Source organism: Ambystoma mexicanum, chromosome 10, assembly GCF_040938575.1.
Source record: "Ambystoma mexicanum isolate Mex_15411 chromosome 10, UKY_AmexF1_1, whole genome shotgun sequence".
Taxonomy (NCBI): domain Eukaryota; kingdom Metazoa; phylum Chordata; class Amphibia; order Caudata; family Ambystomatidae; genus Ambystoma; species Ambystoma mexicanum.
Window position 1 is genome coordinate 459,191,735 of NC_090932.1, and position 27,653 is coordinate 459,219,387.

Consider the following 27,653-nt stretch of genomic DNA (forward strand, 5'->3'; position numbering starts at 1 on the left):
TCCTCCCACAGGAGGAGAGACGTCCACATTTTTCTGGAAGTAAATGCTGCCACCTGACCTACAGGGGCATAATGTATTTGTGTATCATATTCATCATTGTTTACTGTCACTAACGATCAGAACTGCTTTTTTTATCGGTGCACAAAGCGTTCCAATTCCAGTGCACCCACCTAATGATGCACGCATGAAACCCACAAAGGCACCCAGACCTTACATAGTCATTCTGGTCCCTAGAAGATCTGATGGTTGAATGAATGAGCTTGAAATGGATGTGATTAGCAATGACACACACACACTTGTGGTAACAAACACAAAGAAAAGCCAGAGACAGGGTCGGTGAGGAATGAATGAAGAAAGATTACTGACAACCACACGCATTTGAACACTGAATGCACACGCAACAGGCCTAGTGTCAATGTCTACAGAACCGCAATCCACAGCATTAGAGAAGAAAAGACTGTATAAGAAACTCCATAACAGACATTGTGGAAAGACAAGAGGAATTGGAGAAGAAACCAACAGAAATGATAATGATAAACACTCCTGAGACAACACTGATGGAGGCAAAGACAAACTCAAAGAAGATCGCACAAGCACAACTAATAGTAGGCACAGGATGGCCGTCATTATCCAGAAAAAGGAAAAGACTAGAGGAGCTGAAGAATAAACACCCAGAGTCAGCAGTAACAAACATAGATGCTCCAACGAGAGGGACAAGTTCCACAGTACGACCATACATTGGACCAATGCTAGTATGGATACGAACATTCCTAGCCAGAAAGAAAGAACTGTATGAGGACCGTGAAAGAACGGACAGAATTTGGTCTACTCAAATGGCGCAGATGAGGAGGCCTTCACCATGGACCGGGATACCTGAGAATCCTCCAGCAAGAAGGAGCCATACAGATGTATTCAGAGATGTAGTTATAGGCAATTACAGAAAAACACTCAGAATCAAGAGAAGCATGAATGGAGATGCCAACTAACTAAACAACTACCTGGATAGCACAGCACATCTGGGAAACAACATTTGGTACCAGCACATGAAAGAAGTTGGAAGACGAAATTCAGTAGGGGAATGCTTCATTTGTGCACTCCTACATACAGCATGGGGGAAGTCCAAGATCTTCGTAGCTTTAGAAATCAATGTCCAGACAGCACACTGTCTTTCACACGTAGCTATGTGCAAAACTAGAGGCCAGTTCATGGGAAGTGATGCTTCCTTAATATGAGCAACTGAAACAGCTTATCCCGACGAAGATGATTATGTTCAAGACATTAAGACAAGAAACAGAGCTCATACCAGGAACCATGTAATTCGGTATGAGAAACCTGGAGTGAAAGGAGCAGAAATAAGATGGGAAGTGAACCCGAAACTAAATGTCCAAGGAAAAACTCCAGAAGAGGCTTGAGGTTGGAAGAACAGAGGCCAAATGCAGATTTGGGGAACAGTGCTTTCATCAGACGGATGGGAGAAATGAGTAGTAATCTACAGGACATGGATGGTCCTCAGAGCCTGGAAGTAGGCAATTGAAAATTCTCAAAGGCTATGAAATCCATTATGGCCAAAGCTTGCAAAACTACTGACTTGGGTCGAAGACAGAGGAGGACCCCTGCAGATAGTACCAATGGAAAGCTCAAAATTGTGCTTCAGGAACAATGGCACAAGGACAATAGGAGAAAATCAGAACTGTGGACAAATCTTTGATGCTCCAGGAATGGTTCATGGCATTGCCGTAATTATGGATCATTATTGGGCATGTGGATCAAAAGCATACATCAACAAAAGGAAGACCCAGGGGTCGTAAGTAGATGGCGTGCTGATTGATACCACAAAAATAAGGTAATATTTTAGGCCTGCTGCATTGGCACCCTTCCACTGGTGCCCCCTAGTGAACACCAGGACAGGTAAGTAGAAAATAGAAAAAGGAAGGCATGCACTGTGCGCAGATCCCAAAGTTTCAGATTAAAAGTCTATGAGAAAATGTATTTGTTTGGCTTAGAATACCAATTTAATTATTCTCAGAACAGCCGACACGTGTTTCGACCTATCCGGTCGTTATCAAGGCATAGGTCCAGTGTCATGAAGAACAGATTTGTGTTTGAAGCAAGAGAATTTTATACCCTCCAATGGGTGTCTTGCGTGGAAGTGAAATAGTATTCTGCAGCACGTGTCGGCTGTTCTGAGAATAATTAAATTGGGATTCTAAGCCAAACAAATATGTTTTCTCATGTACTTTTAATCAGAAACTTTGGGATCTGCGCACAGTGCTTACCTTCCTTTTTCTATTTTCAAAGCATACAGCAGACTGCCAAGGAACTGGGGAGGTATATGCACAATAGTGAATGTTCACGTTCCAGCATTAGCGATCCCGAAAAGTGACCTGAATATTGACAGTTTCCCGAAAGCAGATGCTCACTTGAGGAAGAAGAGATCTGTGGAACTGCCAACTCGAATGAAGAGAGAGAATTACTTCTCTGCTAAATCAGAAGAAGCCTTTCATGCAATCCCATATGAATACAGGCTGTTCAGCCTCACCTCATCAGTGTTCACAACGATTTTCGTACCAAGAATCCAAGTTGGAGTAAATACTAAATGGTTACAGATAACCAGATGGGAGTTACTGCAAACCATTAACACGACCATAAAATGATTCAATACAATCAAGGAAGAGCTAAGAGCCATCCGACTGATGACTCTCCAGAACAGATATGTCCTTGACATGATCACAGATATGGATGGAGGAGTTTGTGCAAAAAATCGGAAAATCATGTTGCACATTCATACCCTCTCACGATGAGGAAAATGGAACTTTAACAGAAGCTATAACTATGCTGACAAATCTGCAGAACCAGATGATCGATGAAACTGACGAAGTTGATGGTGACAGCTGGTTTGGATCACTATTTTCATGGGTCCCACAGTAGATAGCAGACGCATTCAAATTCTTGGGAGCCCTGCTAGTGATGATATTACTAGGATTTTGTGTTATCAAGATAATCTCTCAGTGCCAGAAGACTGCTAAAAAGTCACAGGGATGAGGATCATGATTGATGTCAAGCCAGGATGGAAGCCCAAGGACCTGATTGATGAAGAAATAAGAGACTTTGTGAAAGACAGCATTTACGCACCAGAAGGAACAAAGTTTCTCTATCCCAGGAAGCACAGAAATTATGTGGGAATATGGGTTTACTGCAGCCCAAATGGACAATGGCAACTGATGACATGGAATAAAGACTAACATGTAAGGACAGCATGGAGCCTGAAAGGAGTGGTGAAAATCTGGACTCCAAAGAGACACTTCTTCAAACCCTTATGTAGAGATCCGGAGGATGAAGAAGGAATGTACCTCCAAAGACGATAGTAAAAGTGGTCGATGAATCGCCCAGAGGGGGGAGTGTAGAGGAGGTCCCAAATAAAGCCTGCACTCCAGTCGCCCATTTTGATGTACCAGGAACGTTCACACCAAAATATGTGATGTATGATGAGCAAATAAACAAGCAGAGAACCGCAGAAGAGCGACACCTATTGAAGTACTGATACCCAAAAAACCATGGACAGTAAGGTATCCAGTAAGGAAACCCTACCAGCAAATGAAACAAAATGAAGATTGCCTAAGTACTGTCCCAGAAGAAACCAAAAAGGCCTTAATGGAGAATGGTGACATCACGAGGGCCTGAACTGACGTGCAGATAGATGAAATGACAACCAAAGAATGACACACAGAGACAAAATCCCATGAATAAAGATATTGTAAACCTAAAGGGGGAGAACGATGTTGAAATACAAAGAAGTTCAAGCTGTAAGAAAGATGAAGATATTCAACTAGTTTACACCTGTAAATGTTCTTGGAACCGCAAGAAAGCTAAGGAAACTGTGCGGCATGCTATACTAAGTAGAAGAGTATTGCGGCAAGCGCCATTATACATAATCCATCTCAAATGAAGCACTTCATTATAAGCTTATTTCTACTTTGCACATAAGCAGAACCAACTCAGGTTACTAAAGGACAAACGCAAGAAGATTCATATTCTAGCAACATGAGGAGAGACGACTGAATTGAAACTCGGCAGAGGCAGCTCGTGCTAGGGAAGCCAAAGTCATACCAAAAGAAGCTCTGAACAGTAGCTACTTTAATTGAAACTAAGAACAGAATATCCTCCTTCCGAAGGATCGCGATAAGAAGGCGAAGGCAAGTGGCGGGTGAAACGAAAATCCAATACACAAATTGAGAGAAACAAGACAAATCACGGTGTGGGAATCACGTGACCAGCCGAGCAAGAAGAAGCACAGGTTCACACCTACGCTTGACACCGGACCAAGCAGAGATATCAGAACCTTTCCAGACAGAAGATGCAGTTTCGAGGCCAACCACAGTGAACTAATTGACACATGGCTATTAAAGTTATGATTGATTGGGGGCGTGGCCTGGAGCGCCGACGATGCAGTCGCTCCCTTGATGGCCTCCGTGGGGTGCCCGTTGCCGTGACATTTTGGGGCCACGAATAGGCTAAGACGATGGACCCTGCTCTAACCAGGGCTCGATGAAAGCCTGCGGCAGTGGTGGCCGCGCTCCGGGAGCTTTCCAGGGCTCTGCCGCGAAGTTACGAGTCTTTGAGTTCCCCGCCTGCTCCTCCCTCCAAGATGGCGGTCAAGGGCCTAGGAAACAACAGAAGCCGCGGCCTGGCGTAGAGGAGGGGGAGGAGCTCCTACCCTTGGGAGCCCACCGAGAGTCTTCTCTCCAGCGCACTCGCAGCTCCCTCCTCCCAATCCCTACGGCCAGCATGGAAGCCGCGACATAACGGCCCCACCGATCCCAGCCGCGACCGGCGGAGTAGCATTGGGAGCTGGCGAGGGGGAGCTCCTACGGACATCCCAGCGACCTTATCCGCAGCCTCGCACGTGCCGCGGACAGCCGGGAGGTAGTGGTGGGGACTTCGCGTAGTACTGTGGACGAGTGAAGAGGCCCCGGCCCGGGGTGGAGGTGAGCCTGGGGAGGGCTGTCGGTGCCGACCGGGTGCCTCTGCTTGCGGGATCATCGAGGCATCCCCCCCCTCCCTCAACAACTTGGAGGTCCCAGCTGGGCCCACTTGCCCCTTCCCCGTTCACCGGACACACGAGAAGATCTTCCTGGGGCGCCCCGGCCCACCCTCTCCTGCCCCCCCCCGCCTGCTGTGCTAACGCTGCAACATTCCTCCCTCCCGGCTCCAGAGCACATTGATCCCCTGCTTTGCCCGGGGGAACAACATGTCCAGACAACCCAAAGCCGGCAAAAACGCAGATATTGCAACAATGCTGTTGGTGTCTGAGAAGCCCAAAAGACAAGACCCCCTGATCTCCCCTCCATGGGGACTCCAGAAGACAAGGGCTCCCTCGCCACGAAAAATGACATCAAAGCTTTCATGGCGGACATTAAATCGGAATTCAGATCATGTATGCTGGAGCTCTCTACCAAACTAGAGAACATCGACCAAAGGGTAACAACTGCTGAACAGAGGCTAGGAGAAGTGGAAGACCGGACCCAGGACCAAGCATCTACCCTGACGGAGATTCAACGCTCAATCAGATTCCTCCAGGACAAATGTGAAACAATGGAATTTAAACAGGAGGACCTAGAAAACAGGGCCCGACGTAACAACCTCCGCATTCGAGGGGTCCTGACCTCTATCCCAGATAAAAACCTGGCAGAATACGTGGGGTACCTCTTTCAAGCTCTTCTCCCCCACTTCGAGAAGTCACAGCTCCTCCTGGACCGCACTCACAGGATGCGCCCTCGCCGGGGAGTGGATACAGACCCCCCATCCGATGTCATTACCAGGGTTCATTTCTTCACGACGAAGGAAGCTATCTCCGCAATCAGCCGATCCTGTGATCTAATAACTTTCCAAGGCACCCCAAACCAAATTTATCAAGTCTTGTCTGTTCTCACGCTGCAGAGGTGACGAGCTCTCCGACCTTTAGCAGGCTTCCTACAAGATCAACAAATTCGCTACCAGTGGCTCTTCCCCACGGCTCTCCAGTTTGCCTACAAAGGCACCCAGAGAAGAATCAGCCACTTGGAGGATGCTGAGCAGATCATGAACCCGACCCCTGCTCAAGCGCGATCACCCGTGAACGTAGAGAGGGCCTCTGACCCAGACCTCCCGAAATCGCCCACCACCAAAATAAACTCATGGTCCAGAGTCCCGAGATTCAGAAAGAAGAAATAGGTACACAAAGAATCCTACCGTCTTTAAGGAACAAAATGACCCCACTGATCGTGGCAACGGGCCCCACCCCACAGCCCATGCCTGCTTCTGAGGACTAATCCATCTGCGTCCTTGCAAGACAATACCCACAAGTTTAGCCATGTTGGCTACGGACAGTTACATGGCCACGTTGGCCAAGAGGGGGTGCTGGACACACAAACCTGCCCCCCCTCCAGTTAACTCGCCACCTCCCCGTTGGCGGTTGGAGCAAAGAACTCAATGGCATGGAAACACGCAGATGCAAGACACAAGAGATGTTGGCTGATACAACCCCTTTCCCCGTTCCCCCACAAGTAGTGCCAACCCCCACACCCAGCGGCCCAGACCATTCCACTTTGAATTTCATCTCACTGAGTGTCAGAGGCCTGAATTCCCCAGCTAAACGCAAATCTATATTACAGAAACTTCACAATGAAGGGGCCACGGTGGCCATGCTGCAGGAAACACACCTATTGCCAGCTGACTTCGGACGTCTACGCTCCCGTCTCTTCCCAAAACAATTTGGCGCATCTGGGAAGGCCAAAAAAGGTGGTACAGCTATTCTCTTCAGGGAAGGGGTGGATCCTCAGATTCTCGACACGAAGTTTTGTCCGGAGGGCCGGTTTGTTGCCATCAAGTGCCTGCTGCTTGGAGGATTATACTCCTTTGTGTCGATATATGCCCCCAACTCAGCTTCTTCCTGGAAGGCCAAGTCATTATCGGCGGCGACTTCAATGGTGTGCCGGATCCTACAGTTGACAAGTCTCATCCCCCATCATCCGGGGACCTCACCTTGGCCCTGGCGCTGCTACGCTTATTCAGAACCCTGGAAGTGGTGGATGCATGGAGGGTCTTACACCCCTCTGAAAGAGACTACTCATTCTATTCCCACGTCCACAGAACATTTTCGAGGATCGACCTCCTTCTGGTTTCTCCCCAACTGCTTTCGTTCACCAACGAGGTCTCCATAGGCCCCCGGATTCTGTCGGATCATGGGCCAGTGTCCTTGGAAATCCGAGCTCAGGTCCCTCCTCACCCAGCCAGACGCAGATGGACGCTCTATGATCCTATTCTCAACGATATGCCGCTTAGGGACTCAATTGCCACCACAATCAAGAACTTTTTTCTGGAGAACCCCGTAACAGATATATCGCCCGCCAACACATGGGACACGATGAAGGCGGTTGTGAGGGGGGAGCTGATAGCACGAGGTGTTGCCTTCCATAAAGCTAGACGTCAGACCCGCTTGACCCTCGAGGATGACCTCCGGAAAGCGGAGCGGACCCACAAAGAAAAAGGATGGTCCCCGAAGACCCAACGAGCCCTCCGCACGGCACGGCAGAAGATTGAGGCCCACTACACCGAACATACAGCACATCAAATGGCCAAAGCGAAGCAATTTCATTACGCCAAAAACAATAAAGCGAACAGGCTACTGGTGGCCAAACTAGCCAAAGCAAAACGAAACAATACAATTGTTGGGCTTCGGGACACACAAGGCTGAATCCACTATGCAGAGCAGGACAAACAACGCCTGGCAGCCGAACACCTGACACAGATAATGACCGCTCCACCACGGGATCTGAAAGAACAAAGGGAATACCTTCATGGAGCAGCACTCCCCCGTATCCCGGACGCTACGTGGGACCTCCTAGAGGCACCAATCTCCTCGGAGGAGGTGGATGAAGCTATAAACTCACTGAAATCCCGTGCGCCAGGCCCGGATGGCTACACAACCAGGTTCTACAGAATCTTCAAGCTCCAGCTACTAGCCCCACTGGTACAGCTATTCAATTCCTTTAGAGAGACCGGTGCGATAACTCCATCTATGCAAGAGTCCATCACCATTCTGCTTCCCAAACCCGGAGGCGACCCGAGATGCCCAGCCTCGTATAGGCCCATCGCTCTCCTCAACATTGATGCCAATATTTACTCCAAGATCCTGGCAACTCGCCTAGCCCGCATCCTCCCAGACATAATCCAGCCCGACCAATGCAGCTTCCTGAAGAACCGATCTACGGTAGACAACATCCGCAGAGCTCTGAATTTGGTGGAACTAGCCACACGTGGAGACAAAAAGATGGTGCTTATAGCGCTAGACGCAACCAAGGCATTCGACAAAGGGGACTGGATATTTATGAGGCTCACCCTGGAGTCGTTTGGATTTGGCCCGGAATTCCGCACGATGATTCTAGCCAACTATGAATCCCCCAGAACCCTACTCCAAATCAACGGCAATCTCTCGACCCCCATCTCGCTGACCTGCGGAACAAGACAGGGATGCCCGCTGTCCCCACTCCTATTTGCCCTGATCATGGAACCCTTCGCTCAACGAATTAGGTTGAACCACGCAATCAAGGGTCTCCAAGTAGGGACTTCGCACCATAAACTGGCCCTCTACGCGGACAATGTCTTGCTAACGATCACCGACCCCCGCAGATCGTTAACCCACGCCCTGGCCGAACTGAACGACTATGGAAAGGTCACAGGCTTTTCTATCAACTTTAATAAATCAACAGCGCTGGGGGTCGGACTCTCACCAAAAGAGCGAGAAGAGTTGATGCCTATATGCCCGATCCAATGGAAATGAAGGCTATCAATTACCTGGGGGTCCAGATCCCTGCCAAACCAATGGAGGTCTATCGAGTGAATTTTCCCCCGCTCTTTCAAGAACTGGAGACAGATTTGAAGCGCTGGGCTTCCCAGGAGATCTCCCAAATGGGAAGGATCACTGCATGTAAAATGAACCTGCTTCCAAGATTTTTGTATGCATGCTCAGCCCTCCCGGTGTTGATCCCGACCTCAGCACTCCAGAACCTACAGAGGAAGATGCTGCACTTTATCTGGATGGGGAAAAAAGCCAGAATACCAAAGGACTCAATGATGGGGAACGCGAAACTTGGTGGCCTGGGAGTCCCAGACCTTCAGAAATACCAGGTGGCGGCCCAATTAGCGTGCACCCAGGCATGGCAAACAATTACAAATCGTCCTAGGTGGGTGGACCTGGAACAGTCACGTCTAGCTCTACCCCTACGCTTTCTTCCCCACATCTCACCGACGACCAGACGGCAATGGCAGGAGCTATTGCTGTCCACCAGACATACTGTGGCCATTTGGGATAGGACGCTGAAGCAGAAGAAAGTCCCCAGGGGACTCAGCCCCTCATCCCCGGTCTTTATGAATCCTGCCTTTTCCCTGGGCTTGGCCCCCAGGATCTTCAAAAACTGTATTACGGGTGTCCTGGAGACCATAGGACAACTTTTCGAGGGAGGACAACTGCGCTCTTACGAACAATGTAAGGATAACTTCCACCTTCAAGAAACGGACAGGTTCACTTACCTCCAACTGCGTCACTGGTGCTCCCACCCACAGATTCGTCAAGCAGCAACATGCCCGCCCACCCCCATAGAACTCACTCTCAACGACCTTCCACTCCGAGGTCTCCACACTATACAAGCTCCTTCAAAAGGACTTTCTCACCTTCAAGTCCAGGGCCATGGCGCAATGGGAGGCAGACTTGGGACACCCCATAGAGGACCAGACCTGGGTGGACATTTGGACCCATACCCAATCAGCCTCCTCCTGTGTTGCAAATAGGGAATGCGCCCAAAAAATCCTACTGAGATGGTACTATCCCCCCTTGAGACTGCACCACATGAATCAAGCGTTGGACCCGGCCTGCTGGAGATGATGCGGCCAAGTAGGATCCTTATTCCACATGTGGTGGACCTGCCCCAAGGCCCAAACTTTTTGGAAAGAATGCCTGGCAGCCATTGCAGCAATGACACATATCACACTCCCACTAGAACCTGAACCTATCCACTTAGGCGCCCCGATTCCGGGGAGTTACCCGCGCAAGGGCCCCAAAGCTAGACTCTTATCGCACTGCTTGCTGGCGGGCAGAATAGTGGTGGCCCGTACATGGAAGTCGGTGGAGGGCCCGCTCCTGCCCCTGTGGTGGATGAAACTGTGGGATGTACTCATTGCGGAGAAGGTGACTGCGGCCAGGGCGGGCGTTCTCCATCGCTCCCAGAACGTTTGGAACCCGATCCTCGAACTCGACAGTGACTTTCCAGCCTTAACATATAAACCCCAACTGGCCAGGAGGGTCTTGGAGAGCTGGCCCGTCCCGCCGGCGCGAGAACAAGAAAAGGGAGACTGAGCTACTAAATGTACTCTGAGAGGGGAAGGGGAAGCAATTCTCTTGTGTGTTAATGCATGCTAAATGTTGATTACAAATGTATGTAATGTTTCCTGCCTTGTTCAAAAATAAACATATTTAAAAAAATAAAAAAAAGTTATGATTGATTGTAACAAGGGCTGGAGGAAGGCCGGGTAACTAAGGGGAACCTCGAACCTGGCTGACCGTTCTGCGTGCTTCTAAGCAAAGTAGAAAATTATGCATGGGATAGTGCCAACCCAATCACAATGGACCAAGTAATCTAGGGTCCTATAGTTAGTAGAACCAATGAGACGTCATACTCTTAGTGACGTCTACAGTAGTCATTTTGAACGAAGGGCTTAGATGCCCACCTGACAATGCTTACCCAATCCCCTCACTCCGTTACCATATACAGATATAGTACCTATAGTAAAGTTACCTTTTCCTAACCAATAGAATTGCATGTTAACTTTTGAGTGTTACACGTCAATTATGACGAGTTTTGAGTATAAATGTTACAACTTGTATGAAGTTCGTTGGAGTTGAAGCGAGAAGGACGATCACATCATTGCTGACATCCATGACTCGCCGTTTTTTGTACTTGTCATTAAAGAGACCCCCTTTGCCAAACCATTGAGTTGTCCTTATTGATTGGTGTTGGAGTAAAAAAATCTGCACCCCCATCCATCTCAAGGGGTCAGCTATCTTGTCTTAAGTACTTCTGGGCAAACCTCGGCTCTATGGGCCGGCCGGGTGCCTTGGGGTACAACCTCACTGTATCTGTAGCATTGTCATTCTCCTTAGTTTCAGTGGTTGCCATAATCACGTGTTGCTTCTGTCTGGATGTGGTTGGGTCAAATTGTAAATAATGATGAGTATGTGCTTGACAGGCACTCTGGATGCAGGAAGGACTGGAGATCAGGAACTTTCCACATCCTGCTTTTTTACACTGTGTGCTATTTCTCCTGGCTCATAATGCTCCTCTACATTTCTCCTGGCTCATCAGTCAATGCAGTCTGCACATCTCACACAAAGACAGTTGACTAAACCTCATACCTGATCAGGTACCACTAACTCTTTCTCAGCTAAATGCAACATTGATGTCTTCAATTTACAACACACACATTTGGACCTAATTATGAGTTTGGCTGTGTGGTAAATAAATGGCAGTAAAAAAAGTCATTCTGCTACCACAACCTTCTTGGCTGTAACAGAATTACTGCCATTTTTACCTTACCGCTGAATTCTCAGTTTGGAGGGCAAAGCTGGCGGTAAATCCTCAATTTTTTGTCCAAAAATTGGCGGATTTACCGCAATGGAATTACCACTTGCAGTAAATCTCCCAAAATCTCGATGAAGTCCTATGGACTCCATAAATGGGGAATTGTAGAGCTCTGTAATTGGGTAGTATTTACTCACTGTTATTCCCATGTAATAATACCCGACGTATATACCTCCAAACCTATAGTAGGAATGGAGGTAAGAAAGACCGAGTTTTTCAAATGGTTGTTCCTCAGTTTCCGCACATCTTGCAATAAGGCTGTGACTTTTTTCCTCGCATCACAAAAAAGATTGTCCACTCAGATACAGTCACCTAATATAATCTCATTCTGCCTGCAAAGAATTCAAAGACTCTTTCTTCGGAAGCAACAAGTATGTGTCTTGACACCAAAAAGATGGCAGACTCAGTTACAGCCACTGAATAGAATCCCCTCGTGCTTCCAAACAATTCTGGGATGTTCCTCTCCTCACTCAGATAAGAAATGTTCTGCGCATTTATGTCATGCCAGGTGTTCACTGGGATTCTATCACGGACCTATCCTATTTCAATTTTATACATTTCCATCAAATGAATCACGTTTAATTTTTCTACTTCTCCCTCAACTAATGCCTATTTTAATTTCCAACCTCTCTCTCTCAGCCAAATTGAAATACGTTTTCAGCCTCACCCTCAACTAAAAGTTATTCTCTAATCTGCTCTAGCCACAGTGCCGTATCAAGGGGAGAATCAGAGGGGCAGACGGTGTGCCCCTCGCTAGTCCCGACGGACCATCTGCCCTTACAATCAATGAGTAACATTTGTGTGGCCAAAATGATGGACAGCCAGGTCCCAGTCTAAGATACAAAGCCTGACTGGCCATGCGTGATGCAGTTTGCCATGTTCAGACTCTTTCGTGAATACCTCTTATATCGAATCAATGCACCGGGAAGGTGTTCCATCCAGGCCGTAGGACTGAAAAATAACTGTCATTTTTGCCAGACCCTACAGTACCTATGCTCATGCTTGCCATACGGACACACCTTGCAGACACTGGGGTCATTCCGAGGTTGGAGGTAAGGAATTACTGGCACCGGTAAGGGTGCCGATGCCGGTAATCCCTTACCTCCGTATTCCGAGGTCCCTTTGCGGGTCCTTCCTTACCTCCTGCTTTTAGCAGGAGTTCAGTACGGGACCCGCAAAGGTACTTTGGAGGTAATTACGGTACCGTAATTTACGGTGCCGTAATTACCTCCTTCCCCATTCCCATTGAGCCCTATGGGGCAGAAATAGGAATGGGGAAGGGCAAAAGGTGAATGGGGAATTACCGGCCCCTCCAACCCTGGAATGGACCTGTAATTACTCCATTCACCATGCCGGATTTGGGACGGTTTCGGAGGCAACCATGGAGCTAATTACTCCATGGTTAGCTCCAAACCCGGAATGAGGCCCAGTAACTGTCACTGCTGGAAGAGGGGTGAGATCAGCAAAGTACACCTGTGGCCTTGAGCAACAAGCAGATTCGAATTGTTAGCAGAGACACTGTGTGAGCGAGTAAGGGTTAAGTGAACATGTTTTGTGTCACAGGAGTGGTGGCAATATGTTATGTTATGTTGGTTAGCTTTAATACTGCGCACCTCACTACCGCAGTGGTCTTAGAGCACAAAAATCTTGTCTGTTTGGGTGAACTGTGACCCCACCCAAGGTGCAAAACAGACTGTGGTCTGTGGGGTGAAAGGGCAATGAGGATAAAGATAAGGAATTTGCAACAGTGGGAGAAATTCGGAGATAGACTAGAAAACAAAGGTGACAAGGGGAGGGGAGGATAACATGAGGATTGAGGGGTAGCATTAGCTGGCATGCATGTACTGTAGTATGGATTTAGAGCAAAACGGTCATTAAAAGAGTAAGGAGCTGTCCCTAATTGGCAAATCAATGATCTTGTCAGTTAGGAAGGCAATGGGCCTCATTACATGGTAGGAGGTAAGGGATTACCGGCACCGGTAAGGGTGCCGGTGCCAGTAATCCCTTAGCTCCATATTCCGAGGTCCCTTAGCGGGTCCCTTCCTTAACACCTGGTCTCACCAGGTGTTAAGGACGGGACCCGCTAAGGGACTTCAGAGCTAATAACGGTACTGCAAATTGCAGTACCGTTATTAGCTACTTCCCCATTCCCATTGAGCCCTATTGGGACTCAAATGGGAATGGGGAATGGTTCTCAGAATGGGGATTTACCGGGTCCTCCAAGGTTGGAATTACCCGGTAAGTACCCATTCCGAGAACCCGGACCCGGTATGCGGTAAGGGGGTAGCCATGGTGCTTATAGCACCATGGCTACCTCATACCTCGTAATGAGGCCCAATGGATTCATTATTAGTAAGGTTATGGATGTACGATGGCCTAGAGATGTGATCAAGAGTTCCTGGATGTTGTGGAGGTTTAGAGACCAAATATTCGTATTGTGTCTCTTATGGGGAGTCCTTGAGAGGCCTGCTGCTACTGAGCCCGCTGACAGTGGTTGACATATCTGTCAGCCAAGAGTTGGCTGTGTGCTCAAAGTAAAGTTTGAGGCCACTAAAGGATGAAATGCCAACGAGATTCCCCCACCTGGAGCCATACTGTGATAGCCTCCTGTGGCGGGAAGAGAATGCAAGTGCACACTTATGTAAGATGAAGACCTGACCTTGTCCTATGGGATAGGGAACCATAGGATAAGAATGAAAAGGTGTTTTACTATGCCGTGTTCTGGAGGGTGCAGTAGATAAATACAAACATGGGGTAGCATGTGCTCCTTTTGGATGCGGAAGCATTATCACTGACAGCCCATAGTGCAATATCCTTACTAGTAAACCTTATTAGTAAATCTTGCATGGGCCATGACATAAACATCCATAGCTATTAAATAGTGTTGCTAGTAAAGCAATATCCCCCAATAAAAAAGACCAATCCCAACAAAAGCACCCTACTATAGAACAGGATGACAAAGAGACCACAGGGATACACAGAAAGTTCCACCCTGTCTTCTGAGCCTACTGAAGCAACCCTACCTACCCTGCAAAGGACTGCCATCATTTATTTCCACAATACATACCACCCCTTAACAAGCTGAAAATTGTAATTATACACATGTAAGATAACATAAAAAATACAGGACAAGTCCTCCCTCCTAGATCAGCTTCCTACTTAGGATAGTCCTGTGATACCCACCCCTCTCCCTTGACACCTTCCTCCAACTAAGAAGCTGGACACTAATCCCCAAGTCCTAAAATGGTCCTTAGCTTTACAACCATTTTCATTGTCCGTAGAATATCATGCAGGAACTAAACAAGACAATGGGGGTCATTACGATCTGGGCGCAAAGGGATACCGGGCACCGGTAATGACACTGGTGCCGGTAATCCCTTTGCGCCCTATTCCGAGGTCCCTTTGCGGGTCCTCCCTTAATGCCTGGTTTTACCAGGCGTTATGGACAGGACCCGCAAAGTGATACCGAGGTCAATAACTGTACCGCAATTTGCGGTACCGTTATTGCAGCCTTCCCCCTTCCCATTGAGCCCTATGGGGGCTCAAATGGGAATGGGGAATGGCTCTGGTGAATGGGGAATTACCGGTCCCGCCGACCTCGGACTGGACCGGTAATTACTCCCTTCACCAGACCGGTGTCGGACCGATTTTGGAGGCAGCTATGGCGCTAATAGCGCCATGGCTACCTCCAAACTCGGAATGAGGGCCAAAGTAGATTTCCTGTAGTGATACATGAAAGTAGATGGTTTGCAGGGAGAGGGAGAGGAGGAAGATGATTTAGGGGAAATGGTGGAGGTATGTGACAAGGCCAATGAGTGATCCTTGCCCACAGGGGATGGGTGCCCCTCTCAGCTGGGGTGGGAAGACTACCACTAAGGGGCCCAATGCCACTCCTTACCTTGAGGTGGAAGGTGGCAGCAGAGAGGGCCCCAATTCCTGTCCCCAGCCCAAAGTGCCAGGATGTTCACTATCAAACCCTTATCTCTAGCCTGGCCTCATAAAATAGATGCTTGCCAGTGCCTTTCTGTTCGTTTTTAAAACTCTACACCTGGATCTACGGCACAGCAGAACAGTTACACAAGACCACATTTGACACAGAATGAGAGAAACACGCTGATGAGAGTCAAGGCCCAACCCCTGAAGAATGCTGGAAGCACTGGCCCTGTGCAGCAGAAAGAGTGAGAAACCACTGAGCTTTGCGCCCGCATAGAGAGACTCACAGTGCTGCCAGAGCAAACCACAGAAACCACTCAAGAGCATGAAAATCCCCTGGACCATCAGGGACCACAAGTGAGTCAAACCCAGCCTCCCTCTACTGACTATAAACCCCACCTGCTTTGCAGTGGAGCCGTGCAGAGAAAGTGGGCGGGCCACAGAACTATTCTCAAGACTTTGTTGCACACTCTTTTTTTCCTTTTATTGTGCTTTGGTTTATTCAACCTTTCACATACAAAAACACATACTTATAAATGATTACAAATAAAGAATTCAGGTGTTATTCTCTCTTCTTAGCTATCAATTTTAAACCGTTAAAATGCATAAGTATGACATTTTATGATGTTTGTTTGATGGATGTTTATTCTGAAAAAAACATATTTATGAATGAATTAAAGTAACGAAGAAAAAGAAAAAATTAAAAATCAAAAGGAAAATAAGATTAATAAAAACGATCAAATCATATCATAAGTGGCATTTAATTGATAATGCTAAAATGGCACTAATAAATCTCACACCTGCTATGATCAAAGCAAACTCATTATCGGGCCATATTCTGTGTCACAGGCTCTCGAAGTTAAGGGGGCCAATATTGTGGACAAAAGGTCTAAAATGTCTGCATCATAGGACAAATGGACCCGCACATTCCTGGAATAAATGTTTGCAAGTTTATTTTGTCCAGTGCCCAAAGTAACTACAACTGCGATCTTTAAGGTTGTCCGATTTCCAGCGGTCAGTGACAGTAGCGATTGGCAGAATGTTCAAACGGAATCTCAGGAGGATATTCCTTAGCCCAACATGGTCAAGTACATTTTAAGTACATTTCGTGTTTTTTCCTGTGCTTTTTTTCTGTATAAACCAGGTGTCTATAAAATAAATCATTTCCTAACTTTGTTTTAGTAGCCGCTCAGTCTAAATCCCACATTAGCACCCTGATGGGGGGAGCCAGCCAATCAGGTGGCTAGCAACGCTGGCTGAAACAGGCGATCTCAGCCCGTCTTCCCCCTGTGCCCTTTGGTCCCCTTTTATTTTACATTCCCACCCCACACTTACCTCATTTCGGTGGCGACGCAGCTACTCCTTCCTCTCTGCTCCCGACAGCCACCAGGGTAGAGGGGCTCCGTACAAAGACCTGCCTTCCCTTTCCATGGTGGCCATCTTTGAACAGTTAATTGGCTCTGTGAATGGGATGCCACGAGGCGCCTCATTCATGGAAAGAAAATACTTTCAATTGGCCCCGCCCCAGCCCATGGGACTGATGCTAATGGTGTTAAGCATCCTGGAACAGATGGTAACGTCCTGGTGCTCTTGTTATAGGCCAGGGCAAACTCAGCCTGCCGGGCCATTACCACCCGTTCCAGCCCTTGAAACAGGTGCTTAACGCCAAAATCTGTGTTTTATTCTGACCAGGTTTGAAGTTAGGTTTTCCTTAGTAATGTCTATTTGGGAGAGGGTATAATCACAATCCTCTTTGATCCATTTATTGTGCTCATCTGCAACCACCTGATCAGTATGTTTTAATTCTTCAAACGTAATTTCAGAAGGTGAAGATTGTAATTTATAGTATACTAATAGGGAGCCCATTGGAATCTAGCTTGGAGCAAAATCGGGCATAGATCATACCTAATTGCTGCAACAGAGACAGAGTTTGGCAAGGACAGCACCTTCATCCATAGAAGACGTTGAAGAACGCGTAATTTCTGCCAATGACATAAACTCCAGAAACCCAGTCCACAACAAAGGCCTGGTACCACTTTACAATTATAATATTTCAACATTGGAATTCTGGAACATTGGCAACATTTAGTTTTAATGAGTTTCATATGGGCAGCAAATAAAAACGTTTTTGGCTTCAGTAAGACATAAAAGGAGCTAACTTGATTTTGTTAAAGATAGAAAACTCAACAAGGTATTCTGAAGTATCACATTAAGGTTACTGTGGTCACTCCTCCAGTTAAAGTTTCAGGGATGCCATGACCGAGAGAATCTCATGATTTTTGTTTTTATTTTTGTTCAGTAAGAATTCATTGGATGGTTGAGTGGAGAACCTAGTGAGTCAACGTTGCAGGCCAATGGGTATTTGATCAATAAGGATCATGTTGTTGGCATATGTGAGACAATTTAGTTCCATTTTCCCCAGTCGGGTTGGAAAGCTGTGGACACTGGCCTGTTCATGGCCCAGATCGGGAAAAAATAGATTAAATAGGCTGGGGGCTAGCTGCCAGCCTTGCCTTAAGCCTCTATATGCATCAATTGAGTCAAACAGTGATTCCTGGGAATTCAAGCGCACTCTGATGAAACTTTCCCTGTGGGGTTCGATCAGTAGGCTCAAGAACCCAGGGAGTAAACCCCAGATGTCTAGTTTCTTCCAAGGATTGAGCGGTTAACATAATCAAATGCAGCAGTAAGATCAATGGTTGCAATATAAATGTGACAGCACATCCCCTTCATCACTTTTTTATGGAGGCTTGCTAGCACAATCCAATTTAGGTTGGTACCCTCCTGGCGTCTGAAGTTTGTCTGGTATTTGTGAATTATCTTTGATTTGACATTATTATTGCAATGTATACACATCAATGATCATACAAAATATACTAAAATACATTCATAAAACTTGCAACACAATACGGTAATGTGTTCATATATTTATATATATATATATACATAAAAACAAACATCAATTCTAATATCAGTTCAATTCAATGGGCTTTGTTACGAGGCAGGTGCTCCCGTAATGAAGGGTGCCGGTACGGGACCGGCACCCTTCATTACGGGAGGCCTTATTATGAGGTTCACTTGTGGGACCCGGTAAAGACGCCTGGTAAAACCAGGCGTCCTTAGCGGGTTCCGCGAAGTGACCAGGGAGCTAATAACGGGCCTGTTATTAACGGGCCCGTTATTAGCTCCCTCCCCATTCCCATTGAGCCCTATGGGGGGTCGAATGGGAATGGGGATGGGTTTTTCCAATTTGGACTTACCGTGTCCTCCAAGGTTGGAATGGCCCAGTAAGTCCTTATTGGAGGAACCCGGTATTGGAACTCGGTATGGAGGCAGCCATGCCCTTTGTAAGGGCATGGCTGCCTCCATACTCGTAATGAGGCCCAATGTCCCAAAAGCGTATGTTGCTCCACTTCTTGTTAACCCAAAATTAGTAATGTGCTAAAAATGATAGTTATTGCAAGTTTTATTAATGTATTTTAGTATATTTTCTGTGATCATTAATGTGTATAAATTGCAATAATAATGTTTTGGAATAGATTTGGCAATTAATAAATAGGTGGTGATATGGGGGTCTGTTATTTGTTTAAGAATCCCCAGATTTCCTTTCTTTGAAGAGTAATAATCTGACACACAGTGGTATACCTTCCTTTGGTTGTGTAGTACATAGTTGGAGAGAGAAGTCATAAAGGGGAAAGAGTAGTAGTAGTAGTAGAAGACGAAGAAGCGGTGGGGTAGCAGGAATATCACCGCTGCCAACCAAAGCCCAACGCGGGGAAGGCTCGGGAGCAGCGACTGGGACAAACGCTTCATCTTAAGTTTCCCTGCCTCCATAAATACCCCTAACGGCGCTCTATCTGGCCTGTGAACGTTCTCCCCGGTGCCTCCCTTCTCCTGGCACTTGGGGCACCGCCCATTCGGCATCCGAGGGTGCTGAACATGAGTTTTCCCACTGCCAGGACTTTTTGGCTGGCGGCTGGGCACAATGATTCATTGTCCTCCTGGAAGCTGGACACCTCCCGTTCAGCACCCTCATTGACAATGAGTATGTCGCACGGCAAAGGCGTCCCACTGTTAGGAGGACAATGAATCATTGTACAAAGGTGCCAGTCCACATGTGCCGGCCCGGCTACTGAAAGAGCCAAGTGCCACTGGGGGGCAAGTTGCCACTGTCCCCCTTCCCCTCCACCACCAATCCCCGCCCCTTCCCCCAGCTTGGTACACCACTGATGTATTTGTGATTGTTACTTCTGTTGCCCGCCATCACAGGCTTAACCCAAGCCCGCCCACTAAGGGGCGGAGCCGCATGACGAAAGGGGGAGGGAGTTAAGGGGCTAAGGAAAGGCGCGCGTTGGCGCCAGTTAGTTTTTGGTAAACGGAAATAAAGAGACGTTCCTTCCAACGCTCCATGTGTGTGTGTGCGTATTATTTCAGGTGCCCGATCCCGGGCAACACTGGTGACAAGGACGGTCCCAGCCCACAACGGAGCCCTCCACGTTGGCATTCCGCCAGTCTCGCTTCCGCTATTCCTCCTCTTCCACGGCGATCCTGCCACTCATCAGCGAGGCCCTCCAGCGCACGGGCAGTCTGCCCACATTCCTCTGCCTCCTCCTGCTCCTAGGCCAGCAATCCAGCAATGGACTGCACGTGACTCTAGTCGAGTGCCACATTTGCAGGCCTGGGGTCTCTTTGACTCACTGCCGCTGTGAGTGGAATCAGCACTCAGGATGGTGAGCTGAACATATGAATACTTCAGGAAGAATAAAGAAAGTAGGGAAGGAGTTTAAAAAAAAACACCATTGCAGAGCCACTGTGTTTACTTCTGATTGCAATGGCCGGCTATTTATGCACCCAACTTCTGACCCCCCAACCCAACCTCCCAAAATAGTTGTGGATGTCCCCTCCAATATGCTTCCCCAAATGAAGTCTTACAATGAGGTGCCATGAGCTTCATTTGTATTTTGGACGTTCCTGGTAAGCAGGACCCATGTTTAACGAAAAGTGGGAGTTACGACGTCACTGAGAGGTAATAATTTTTTTTAATGCTATCCACTAATTCAACATAGTACTATAGCTTCTGGCCCTGAGATGTGGTTTTCCTTGCCTGTTGTGGTGGTGCACAAACCCACACTCCGGGGGAATAGCTCCAGTGTATGTTGAAAATGTGCATCACGCAAGCAGCAGAGCCTGGCATTTCTTTCCTGTGCACCAAGGGCGGAAATTCATTCAGAAATAATATAAAGCAGGACCCAGTTGGAGCCTGAGTCATCATTGACATCATTTGCTGGCAAGATGGAAGGGGAGGCACTGGATGACACAGGAGTGGATGGAAGGGGAGGCAGTGATTAGCAATAAACGGGGAACATCTTCGCCAAAGGCCCTGAATGAAGCACTTGTCGGTAGAGCGGTACTTTACACCAGAGCCAGACACACCGAGGATCTCTAGATGAGTGGGGCAGATTGTGTTGGGGTGGGGTCCTAAAGTCTGTCCAGTCTAATTGGGGTCCATGTAAAACTGTATGGGAAAGTTGTGAGGAATTGTGGAGACACAGTGAGTATAAATGTAAAGTTTATTTTAAGCGGGGCCCGCCGTGCCGGTACACCGCAGCAACTCTCAACAGCTACTGTGTCACGCGAACCAAGTTCCAAACAAACAACCAGGAGACTGGACTCATCAGAACTCATAACAATAATAAAATCAAAGCGGAAAGATATACATGCCAGAGAACATCTAGGATAAAAAAATATCTCCTATATGTGTGTCACGCTAAGATAAATAAATGTGAAATTCAAACTAAAATTCTGAACACTTATGACACATAGTCCTTCATCCATACTGGCGTGGACCAAGATCTCTGAAAACAAACAGAACTGTTCTGAGCTCTTTGAACATTTTGAGTCTTTTGAACATTTTGAGCCTTCTGAATAACTCCATCCTCTTCTCTCCTCCTCCCACCATTAACATAAGGCTCACTTGTTCCTACACCATCATCCATACCATACGCTTTGGCAATTTTGCCCTTAGACCAGACTTCTCCTCCTTCTAATATGACCACACTCTTCCTAACGGCAGAAATTCTCCTCTGACCCATGAATCTACTGTCCAAACATTTATTCACCAATCTAGGATTCTTGACATACACCATCTCACCCACTTTCCACTCACGATCCCTCACTTTTTCACGAGCATCAAAACCAACTTTATTCCTCTCCTGACTCTCCTTGATACATTTCATTATCTGTTCTCTATCAACTTGAACTACTCTGGAAATTCCCAACCACCGTGGACACAATTTCGTCCCTGGTTCCCTTCCCTTGAGAGATACAAAGGGTGAAACCTTTGTCACTGAATGTGGTGTAGTTAGATAATTCCACGTCATGATCCTTAACATCTCCCTCCATGGCTGCTTCACCCTCATAGCTAATTGCAGGCCTTCCTTCAAGAAACGGTTGACTCTCTCCACCTGGCCATTTTCCCTGGGGTGATACAACGCTGTCCTAACATGTTTAATGCCATAGCCACTGAGAAATTTTTCATCTCCAGTGAGACAAACTGAACTCCCTTATCAGAAACAAGCTCAGTGGGAACTCCTTCCTTAAAAAACACTTCCTCTAAGAATCCAATAAGTTCTCTAGCCGTGACTTCCCTTACTGCCTTCCATTCAATCCACTTCATATGAAAATCAACTGCCACAAACAAAAACCTCACTCCATCACCCAAACCCATAATCGGCACCATAATCTCCACGGCAACTTTAGACAAAGGTTGTTCTGGTACAACATTCAGAATTAAAGGAACTTCCCTTACCACTTTGGTTTTGTCTCTTACTTGACACTCCATACACTCCACCCACCTTTCAGCCATTTTATCAATGCGTGGCCACCAATAATTGTGACAAAGTTTCCTCTTCATTGCCCCTTCCCCCGGATGCCACTCATGGGCCAATTCTAAAAGACTCTCCCTAATAGCTTCCGAGGAACCACACATCGTCCTCTCCTCAGTCTGTCTCCCTGTAAATTCAGCTCTTCTTTGACCTCCCACCATACATCAAATTTCTTATCCAAATTCTTCTTATGTGGCCAACCCTTCACAGTCCACTCTTTGATTAGCTTTAAATCTTCATCAGAATTTTCAGCCTGCAACCATGTCTCCTGACCCACTGCCACACCAACTTCAGCCACTACCGATACCTCAATAGTTTCCCCCTCAACATTCTCTGCCTCAACTAACGGCATCCTAGAAAGGCAATCCACCACCACATTTTTCTTTCCAGGCAAATAACTTAGGTCAAAATTAAACCCCTGAAGGCCCAAACCCCACCTGCTTATCCTGGGCGACCCTAAAGCCCATCTTCCACTCTCAAACAACTGAACTAATGGCTTATGATCAGAGCGAATCACAAAACGTCTGCCCCACAAATAATACTTGAAATGCAAAACCGCCCAGAACATCGCCAAAGTCTCTCTCTCAATGACTGAATACCTGGGTTCTGCCCCTCTAAACGCTCTAGACGCAAAGGCAATAACTCTCTCATTGTTATCTTTGTCAAACTGTACTAACGTTGCTCCCAAACCCAGTAAACTGGCATCCACAACCAGAACCGTCCTGTCCGCGGGATCAAATCTTCCGATTGAAGGTGCCTTACTGATACATTCTTTAATGTTATCAAAAGCCGCATTACACTCTGTGGACCACTCAAACATTGCCCCCTTCTTAAGTACCATTCTTATGGGAGCTGACACCATGGCAAAATCCTTTATAAATCTGTGGTAATATTCGGCAAGACCTAAAAAAGACCTTACTTGATCTTTATCTGTGGGAATGGGAGCCGCTTTCACTGCCTCCACCAGGCATGTCTTCGGTCTCACACCAGACTCATCCATCTCATGTCCCAAATACTCTACTCTTCCAACCGCAATCTTGCATTTATCTTTTTTCACAGTCAAAACAGCATCTGACAACCTGCTCAACACTTGTCCCAGAACTACATCGTGTTCAGACCTCGAATTTGAAAATACAAGCATATCATCTTGAAACACCACAATATTCTTCATTCCATCCATGATCATGTCCATCACTCTTTGAAATACGGCCCATGCCGAAGCAAGACCAAATCGCATTCTGTGATATCTAAAAGTACCAAAAGGAGTAATGAACGCTGTCAAATGCTGGCACTCCTCCTTCAATGGAATTTGATGGTACGCCTGAGAAAGATAAACCACAGAGAACACTCTTACGTCCTTGAGGGTCGACAGTTTGTCACTTATTATCGGCAAAGGATGTCTGTCCACCAGAATGTTTCTATTAATGTCCCTCATATCCATGCAGAGTCTTATATCCCCATTTGCCTTTGCCGCTACCACCACTGGCGAAAGCCATTCGGAACTCTCACTTTCATCAATAATTCCTCTCTGCAATAAAGTCTCAATTTCAGTCTTGAGTTTCTCTCTCAAGCCATTTGGTAATGGTCTCACTTTGTGTACTTTAGGGATCGTCCCCGTCTTCAAGCGAATCTCGTGCTCAAAGTCTCTCAGCATCCCTAAGTCACCTTGGAAAAACCAAAAGAAATTCTTCTTCCCATTTGTCCCGGACTTCAGCAACTGAGACTGGCTCCTCTGCACTTGCCTGAATTCTGATGCCCAGTTTCCGCTGTTCTTCCCAGCCTAATAGTGACGAACCTTCTTGTGTCACATATACTTCCGAGTCACAACTTCTACCTTTATATTTAATAACAGCCTGGAATTTTCCCAATACTTGAATCTTGACATTGCCGTAAGCGTACGGCTCTATCGTGTGTACCTCAAATCACTCACATTCCTTTGCAGACAAACCTCATATGTCTTCTTCGAAATCAGAGTCCATGGTAAGCAACTATCTACTTTCAGAGTCACGACTCTACCATTCATTAGAAAGACATCAGTCGGAGCAGTACGCCTCCCAGACACTTCTGAGACCTCCAAAACGTGTTTGGTTTGAACCACTTGTACTCCTTCCGCACTTTCTTCTTGTTCTGAAACTCTTGTAGATGACCCTAAACATTGCACTTGTCCTGTTTCTCTACACACCCTAGCGAAATGTCCCTTTTTCTTGCATTTCAAGCAGAAGACGTTCCTAGCAGGACAAAATGTGCTCGTAAAGATATGACGATTGCTGCCACATTTGTAACATTTGATCTCCTTATTCAAATTCACCTTTCTGAAACCCCTCACAACTGCCACCTCGCCCTCTTGCTTATCATTCTTCATGGTGGACATATACTTGTGGGTTTGTTCCATTCCTCGGGCAGTCTCTACGGCCACTTCCAGGGTCACATCTTTGGTTAACAACTTCTCCTGTATCTTCATGTTGTTAGTACAGCGTACTAATTGATCCCGGATGAGAGAATCCATCAACCCACCAAATTCACATGTGTGACTTAACGATCTCAAAGCTGCCACAAAGTTCTCCACTGGCTCCTGAGAGTCTTGCACTCTCTGAAAGAACGTGTGGCTCTCAAAAGATATGTTCTTTTTCGCCTCAAAATGAATTTCCAACTTTCTTTCAGCTAGAGTATATTGATCTATCTCGCCTTGACCTTCTAAAGGGGGCTGAGGCAACCCATCATATACACTACGAACTTCAGTGCCCAGATTATGTAAAAGAATAGCTTCCTTCCTCCCTACTGCAAATTTATCACCTCCAATTGCCACAAGGTAGGTGTCAAAAATCTTCTTATGGGTGGTATTCCTGGCTCGGATAGAAAAGGCGGGGCTGGGGCAATGCTGGCTGCAGCCATGATCAACAGGGGTTGCCACAGGCCTAAACAGCGAAATTGAGAACTTGCTTGAAGCTTTTAACTTCTCAGTAGTTGTGTAAATACGCACAACTCTTTAATTGCTCTGATGTGCTGTTGACACATTAATCTGCTATGATTAGCCGTGACATCACCTGGTTAGATGCCCCAAACTTCTCATCCTTTAGACATTAGCATAAGTGTCCTTTTTTTTCTTTATTCTGGGCCAGTTGGGCTTGTATTCTCCTGTTGAGCTTGTAGCTAGGAAAGTATCGAGGGATTGGGCTGGATCTCGAGTGGACCGCCCCCTCACCGTGCGTCTTTCTCTAACCGCCTCCCTCTGCCCCTCCTCACCTCACTTGCAGCAGCAACCGCCGTCGCTCCCTGCTTCAATGCGAGCGAGCGGGACTCTGCGGTCCAAGGGAGCGCGGCTTGGCTGTCAACCCAACGCGGCTTGGGGAGCCGTGCTCCAGCTGCGCCGCCGCCCCGCTCTGCCTTCCGAGCCCGAGAGACGTGAGCGGGAGGGGCTTCTGAGGCACCACAGCTGCAACCGCTGTTCCGGCTGATTTTCTTCGCAGACCCGATCTGCGTATCATACGAAGCCTCCGCGGCGGGCCCCCTCAATCCTCGTCGCCAATTTGAGGAATTGTGGAGACACAGTGAGTATAAACGTAAAGTTTATTTTAAGCAGGGCCCGCCGTGCCGGTACTCCGCAGCAACTCTCAATGGCTACTGTGTCACGCGAACCAAGTTCCCAACAAACAACCAGGAGACTGGTACGCGTGCCACAACATTATATAGCATAATCTCTACAAAAGTCTTCCGAAAATAAAGGCAATCTATTGCAACATTATAGTCACGTTAGCATGAACAAACAGTTCCCACCCAAAACATACGTGCCGTTGGAGAATGGCAAAGGCATTGACAGTGTATCAAGACAGCTCTGAGCAGCATGGGTTCGATTCCTGTCACCGGTCTCGCGCCCAGAGGCTGAAGTCCGGAATGAAGCGCATTATAAAATGAAACAAAAAAACAAATAAGAAACAGTATCAGTTCCATTCAACACTCTGCAAAGTGTGTGTCTAATTAAATGAGAGGTGCAAGTCTCATTTCTCAATTGTTCGACACTGGTACTATTTATTGTTAACAGATTTCTGCAGGCACAGAACGTGACACTCTTGGATTGGTGCCTAAAAGAAATACAATTTTTGCGGACTGTGTACTATGCTACGCTTTTCAGTAATATCCCTTCACATCAATGTAATTCCATTAAGAACTGATGATCCCACTCCAAGCATAGAACCAGACCATAGGGGCATGATCCGTCACCAATTTAAAATGTTGCCCTTTTAAATGATCTTGTAAACTGCACACAGCCCATTAAATCGCCAGTGTTTTTAATTCCTCTTTAGGGTACTTCTGTCCTCTCTAGGGTGGAGCTTTCAACTAATGTACATGGTGGGCTGCGCTTCCCCGTCTTCTGCCGGTGACAATGCGCCCGCAAGCCGAAGTTCGAGGCATCCAACTCTAAAATGAACTCTGGTAAAATCTAGTGTGGTCAAGATAGAGCTCTTACGCAAGGCTTCTCTGAGCTGATCAAAGGCTCTCTTGGCTAGACTAACTCCTTGTATGAGCTTCAGATGGTCCTTTTTAAATCAGTCTGTTAAGCGACTAGCTATTTGGGAGCACCTCTGTATGAAGAGGTGGTAGTAACCCAGACTTAAAAGGCTTGAATGCCCTTCTTCGTGACCAGCTTTTAGACAGAGCATATGGCTGCCACTTTGTCACTCTGTAGTAGCACTTTCCTGTTCCCCACTTGGAAGCCCAAATATTTCACTGCAGATTGGGCTAGATGGCACTTTATAGGGTTCACTGTTAGGTGAGCCTTTCACAGTTGACTGCAGAGAGCCATGAGGTGCTGAAGGTATTCGTTCCAGCTCTAACTGTAGACTAGTATGTCGTCTTAGAAGGTGCCGCCAAAAACTTGACAGGGATCCAGGATTTGGTCCATCAACCGGTGTAATGTAGCTGTGACTCCATGTACCCAGATAGCAAGCACAGTGAACTGGTATAGTATAGGCCACCTGGAGTGGAAAAGGCTGTTTTGGGCTTATCTTCCTCCGCTAGCAGCATCCTACTAGTATACTTTGGTAAAATCCGATGTGGAGATGTACTTGGCTGGGCTCAACCGATCAACTAGCTTGTCAGTATGCGGCATAGGGTAGGCATCCAACTGCAAGACTTCATCAGGAGTCAAAAGTCAATAAATAGCATG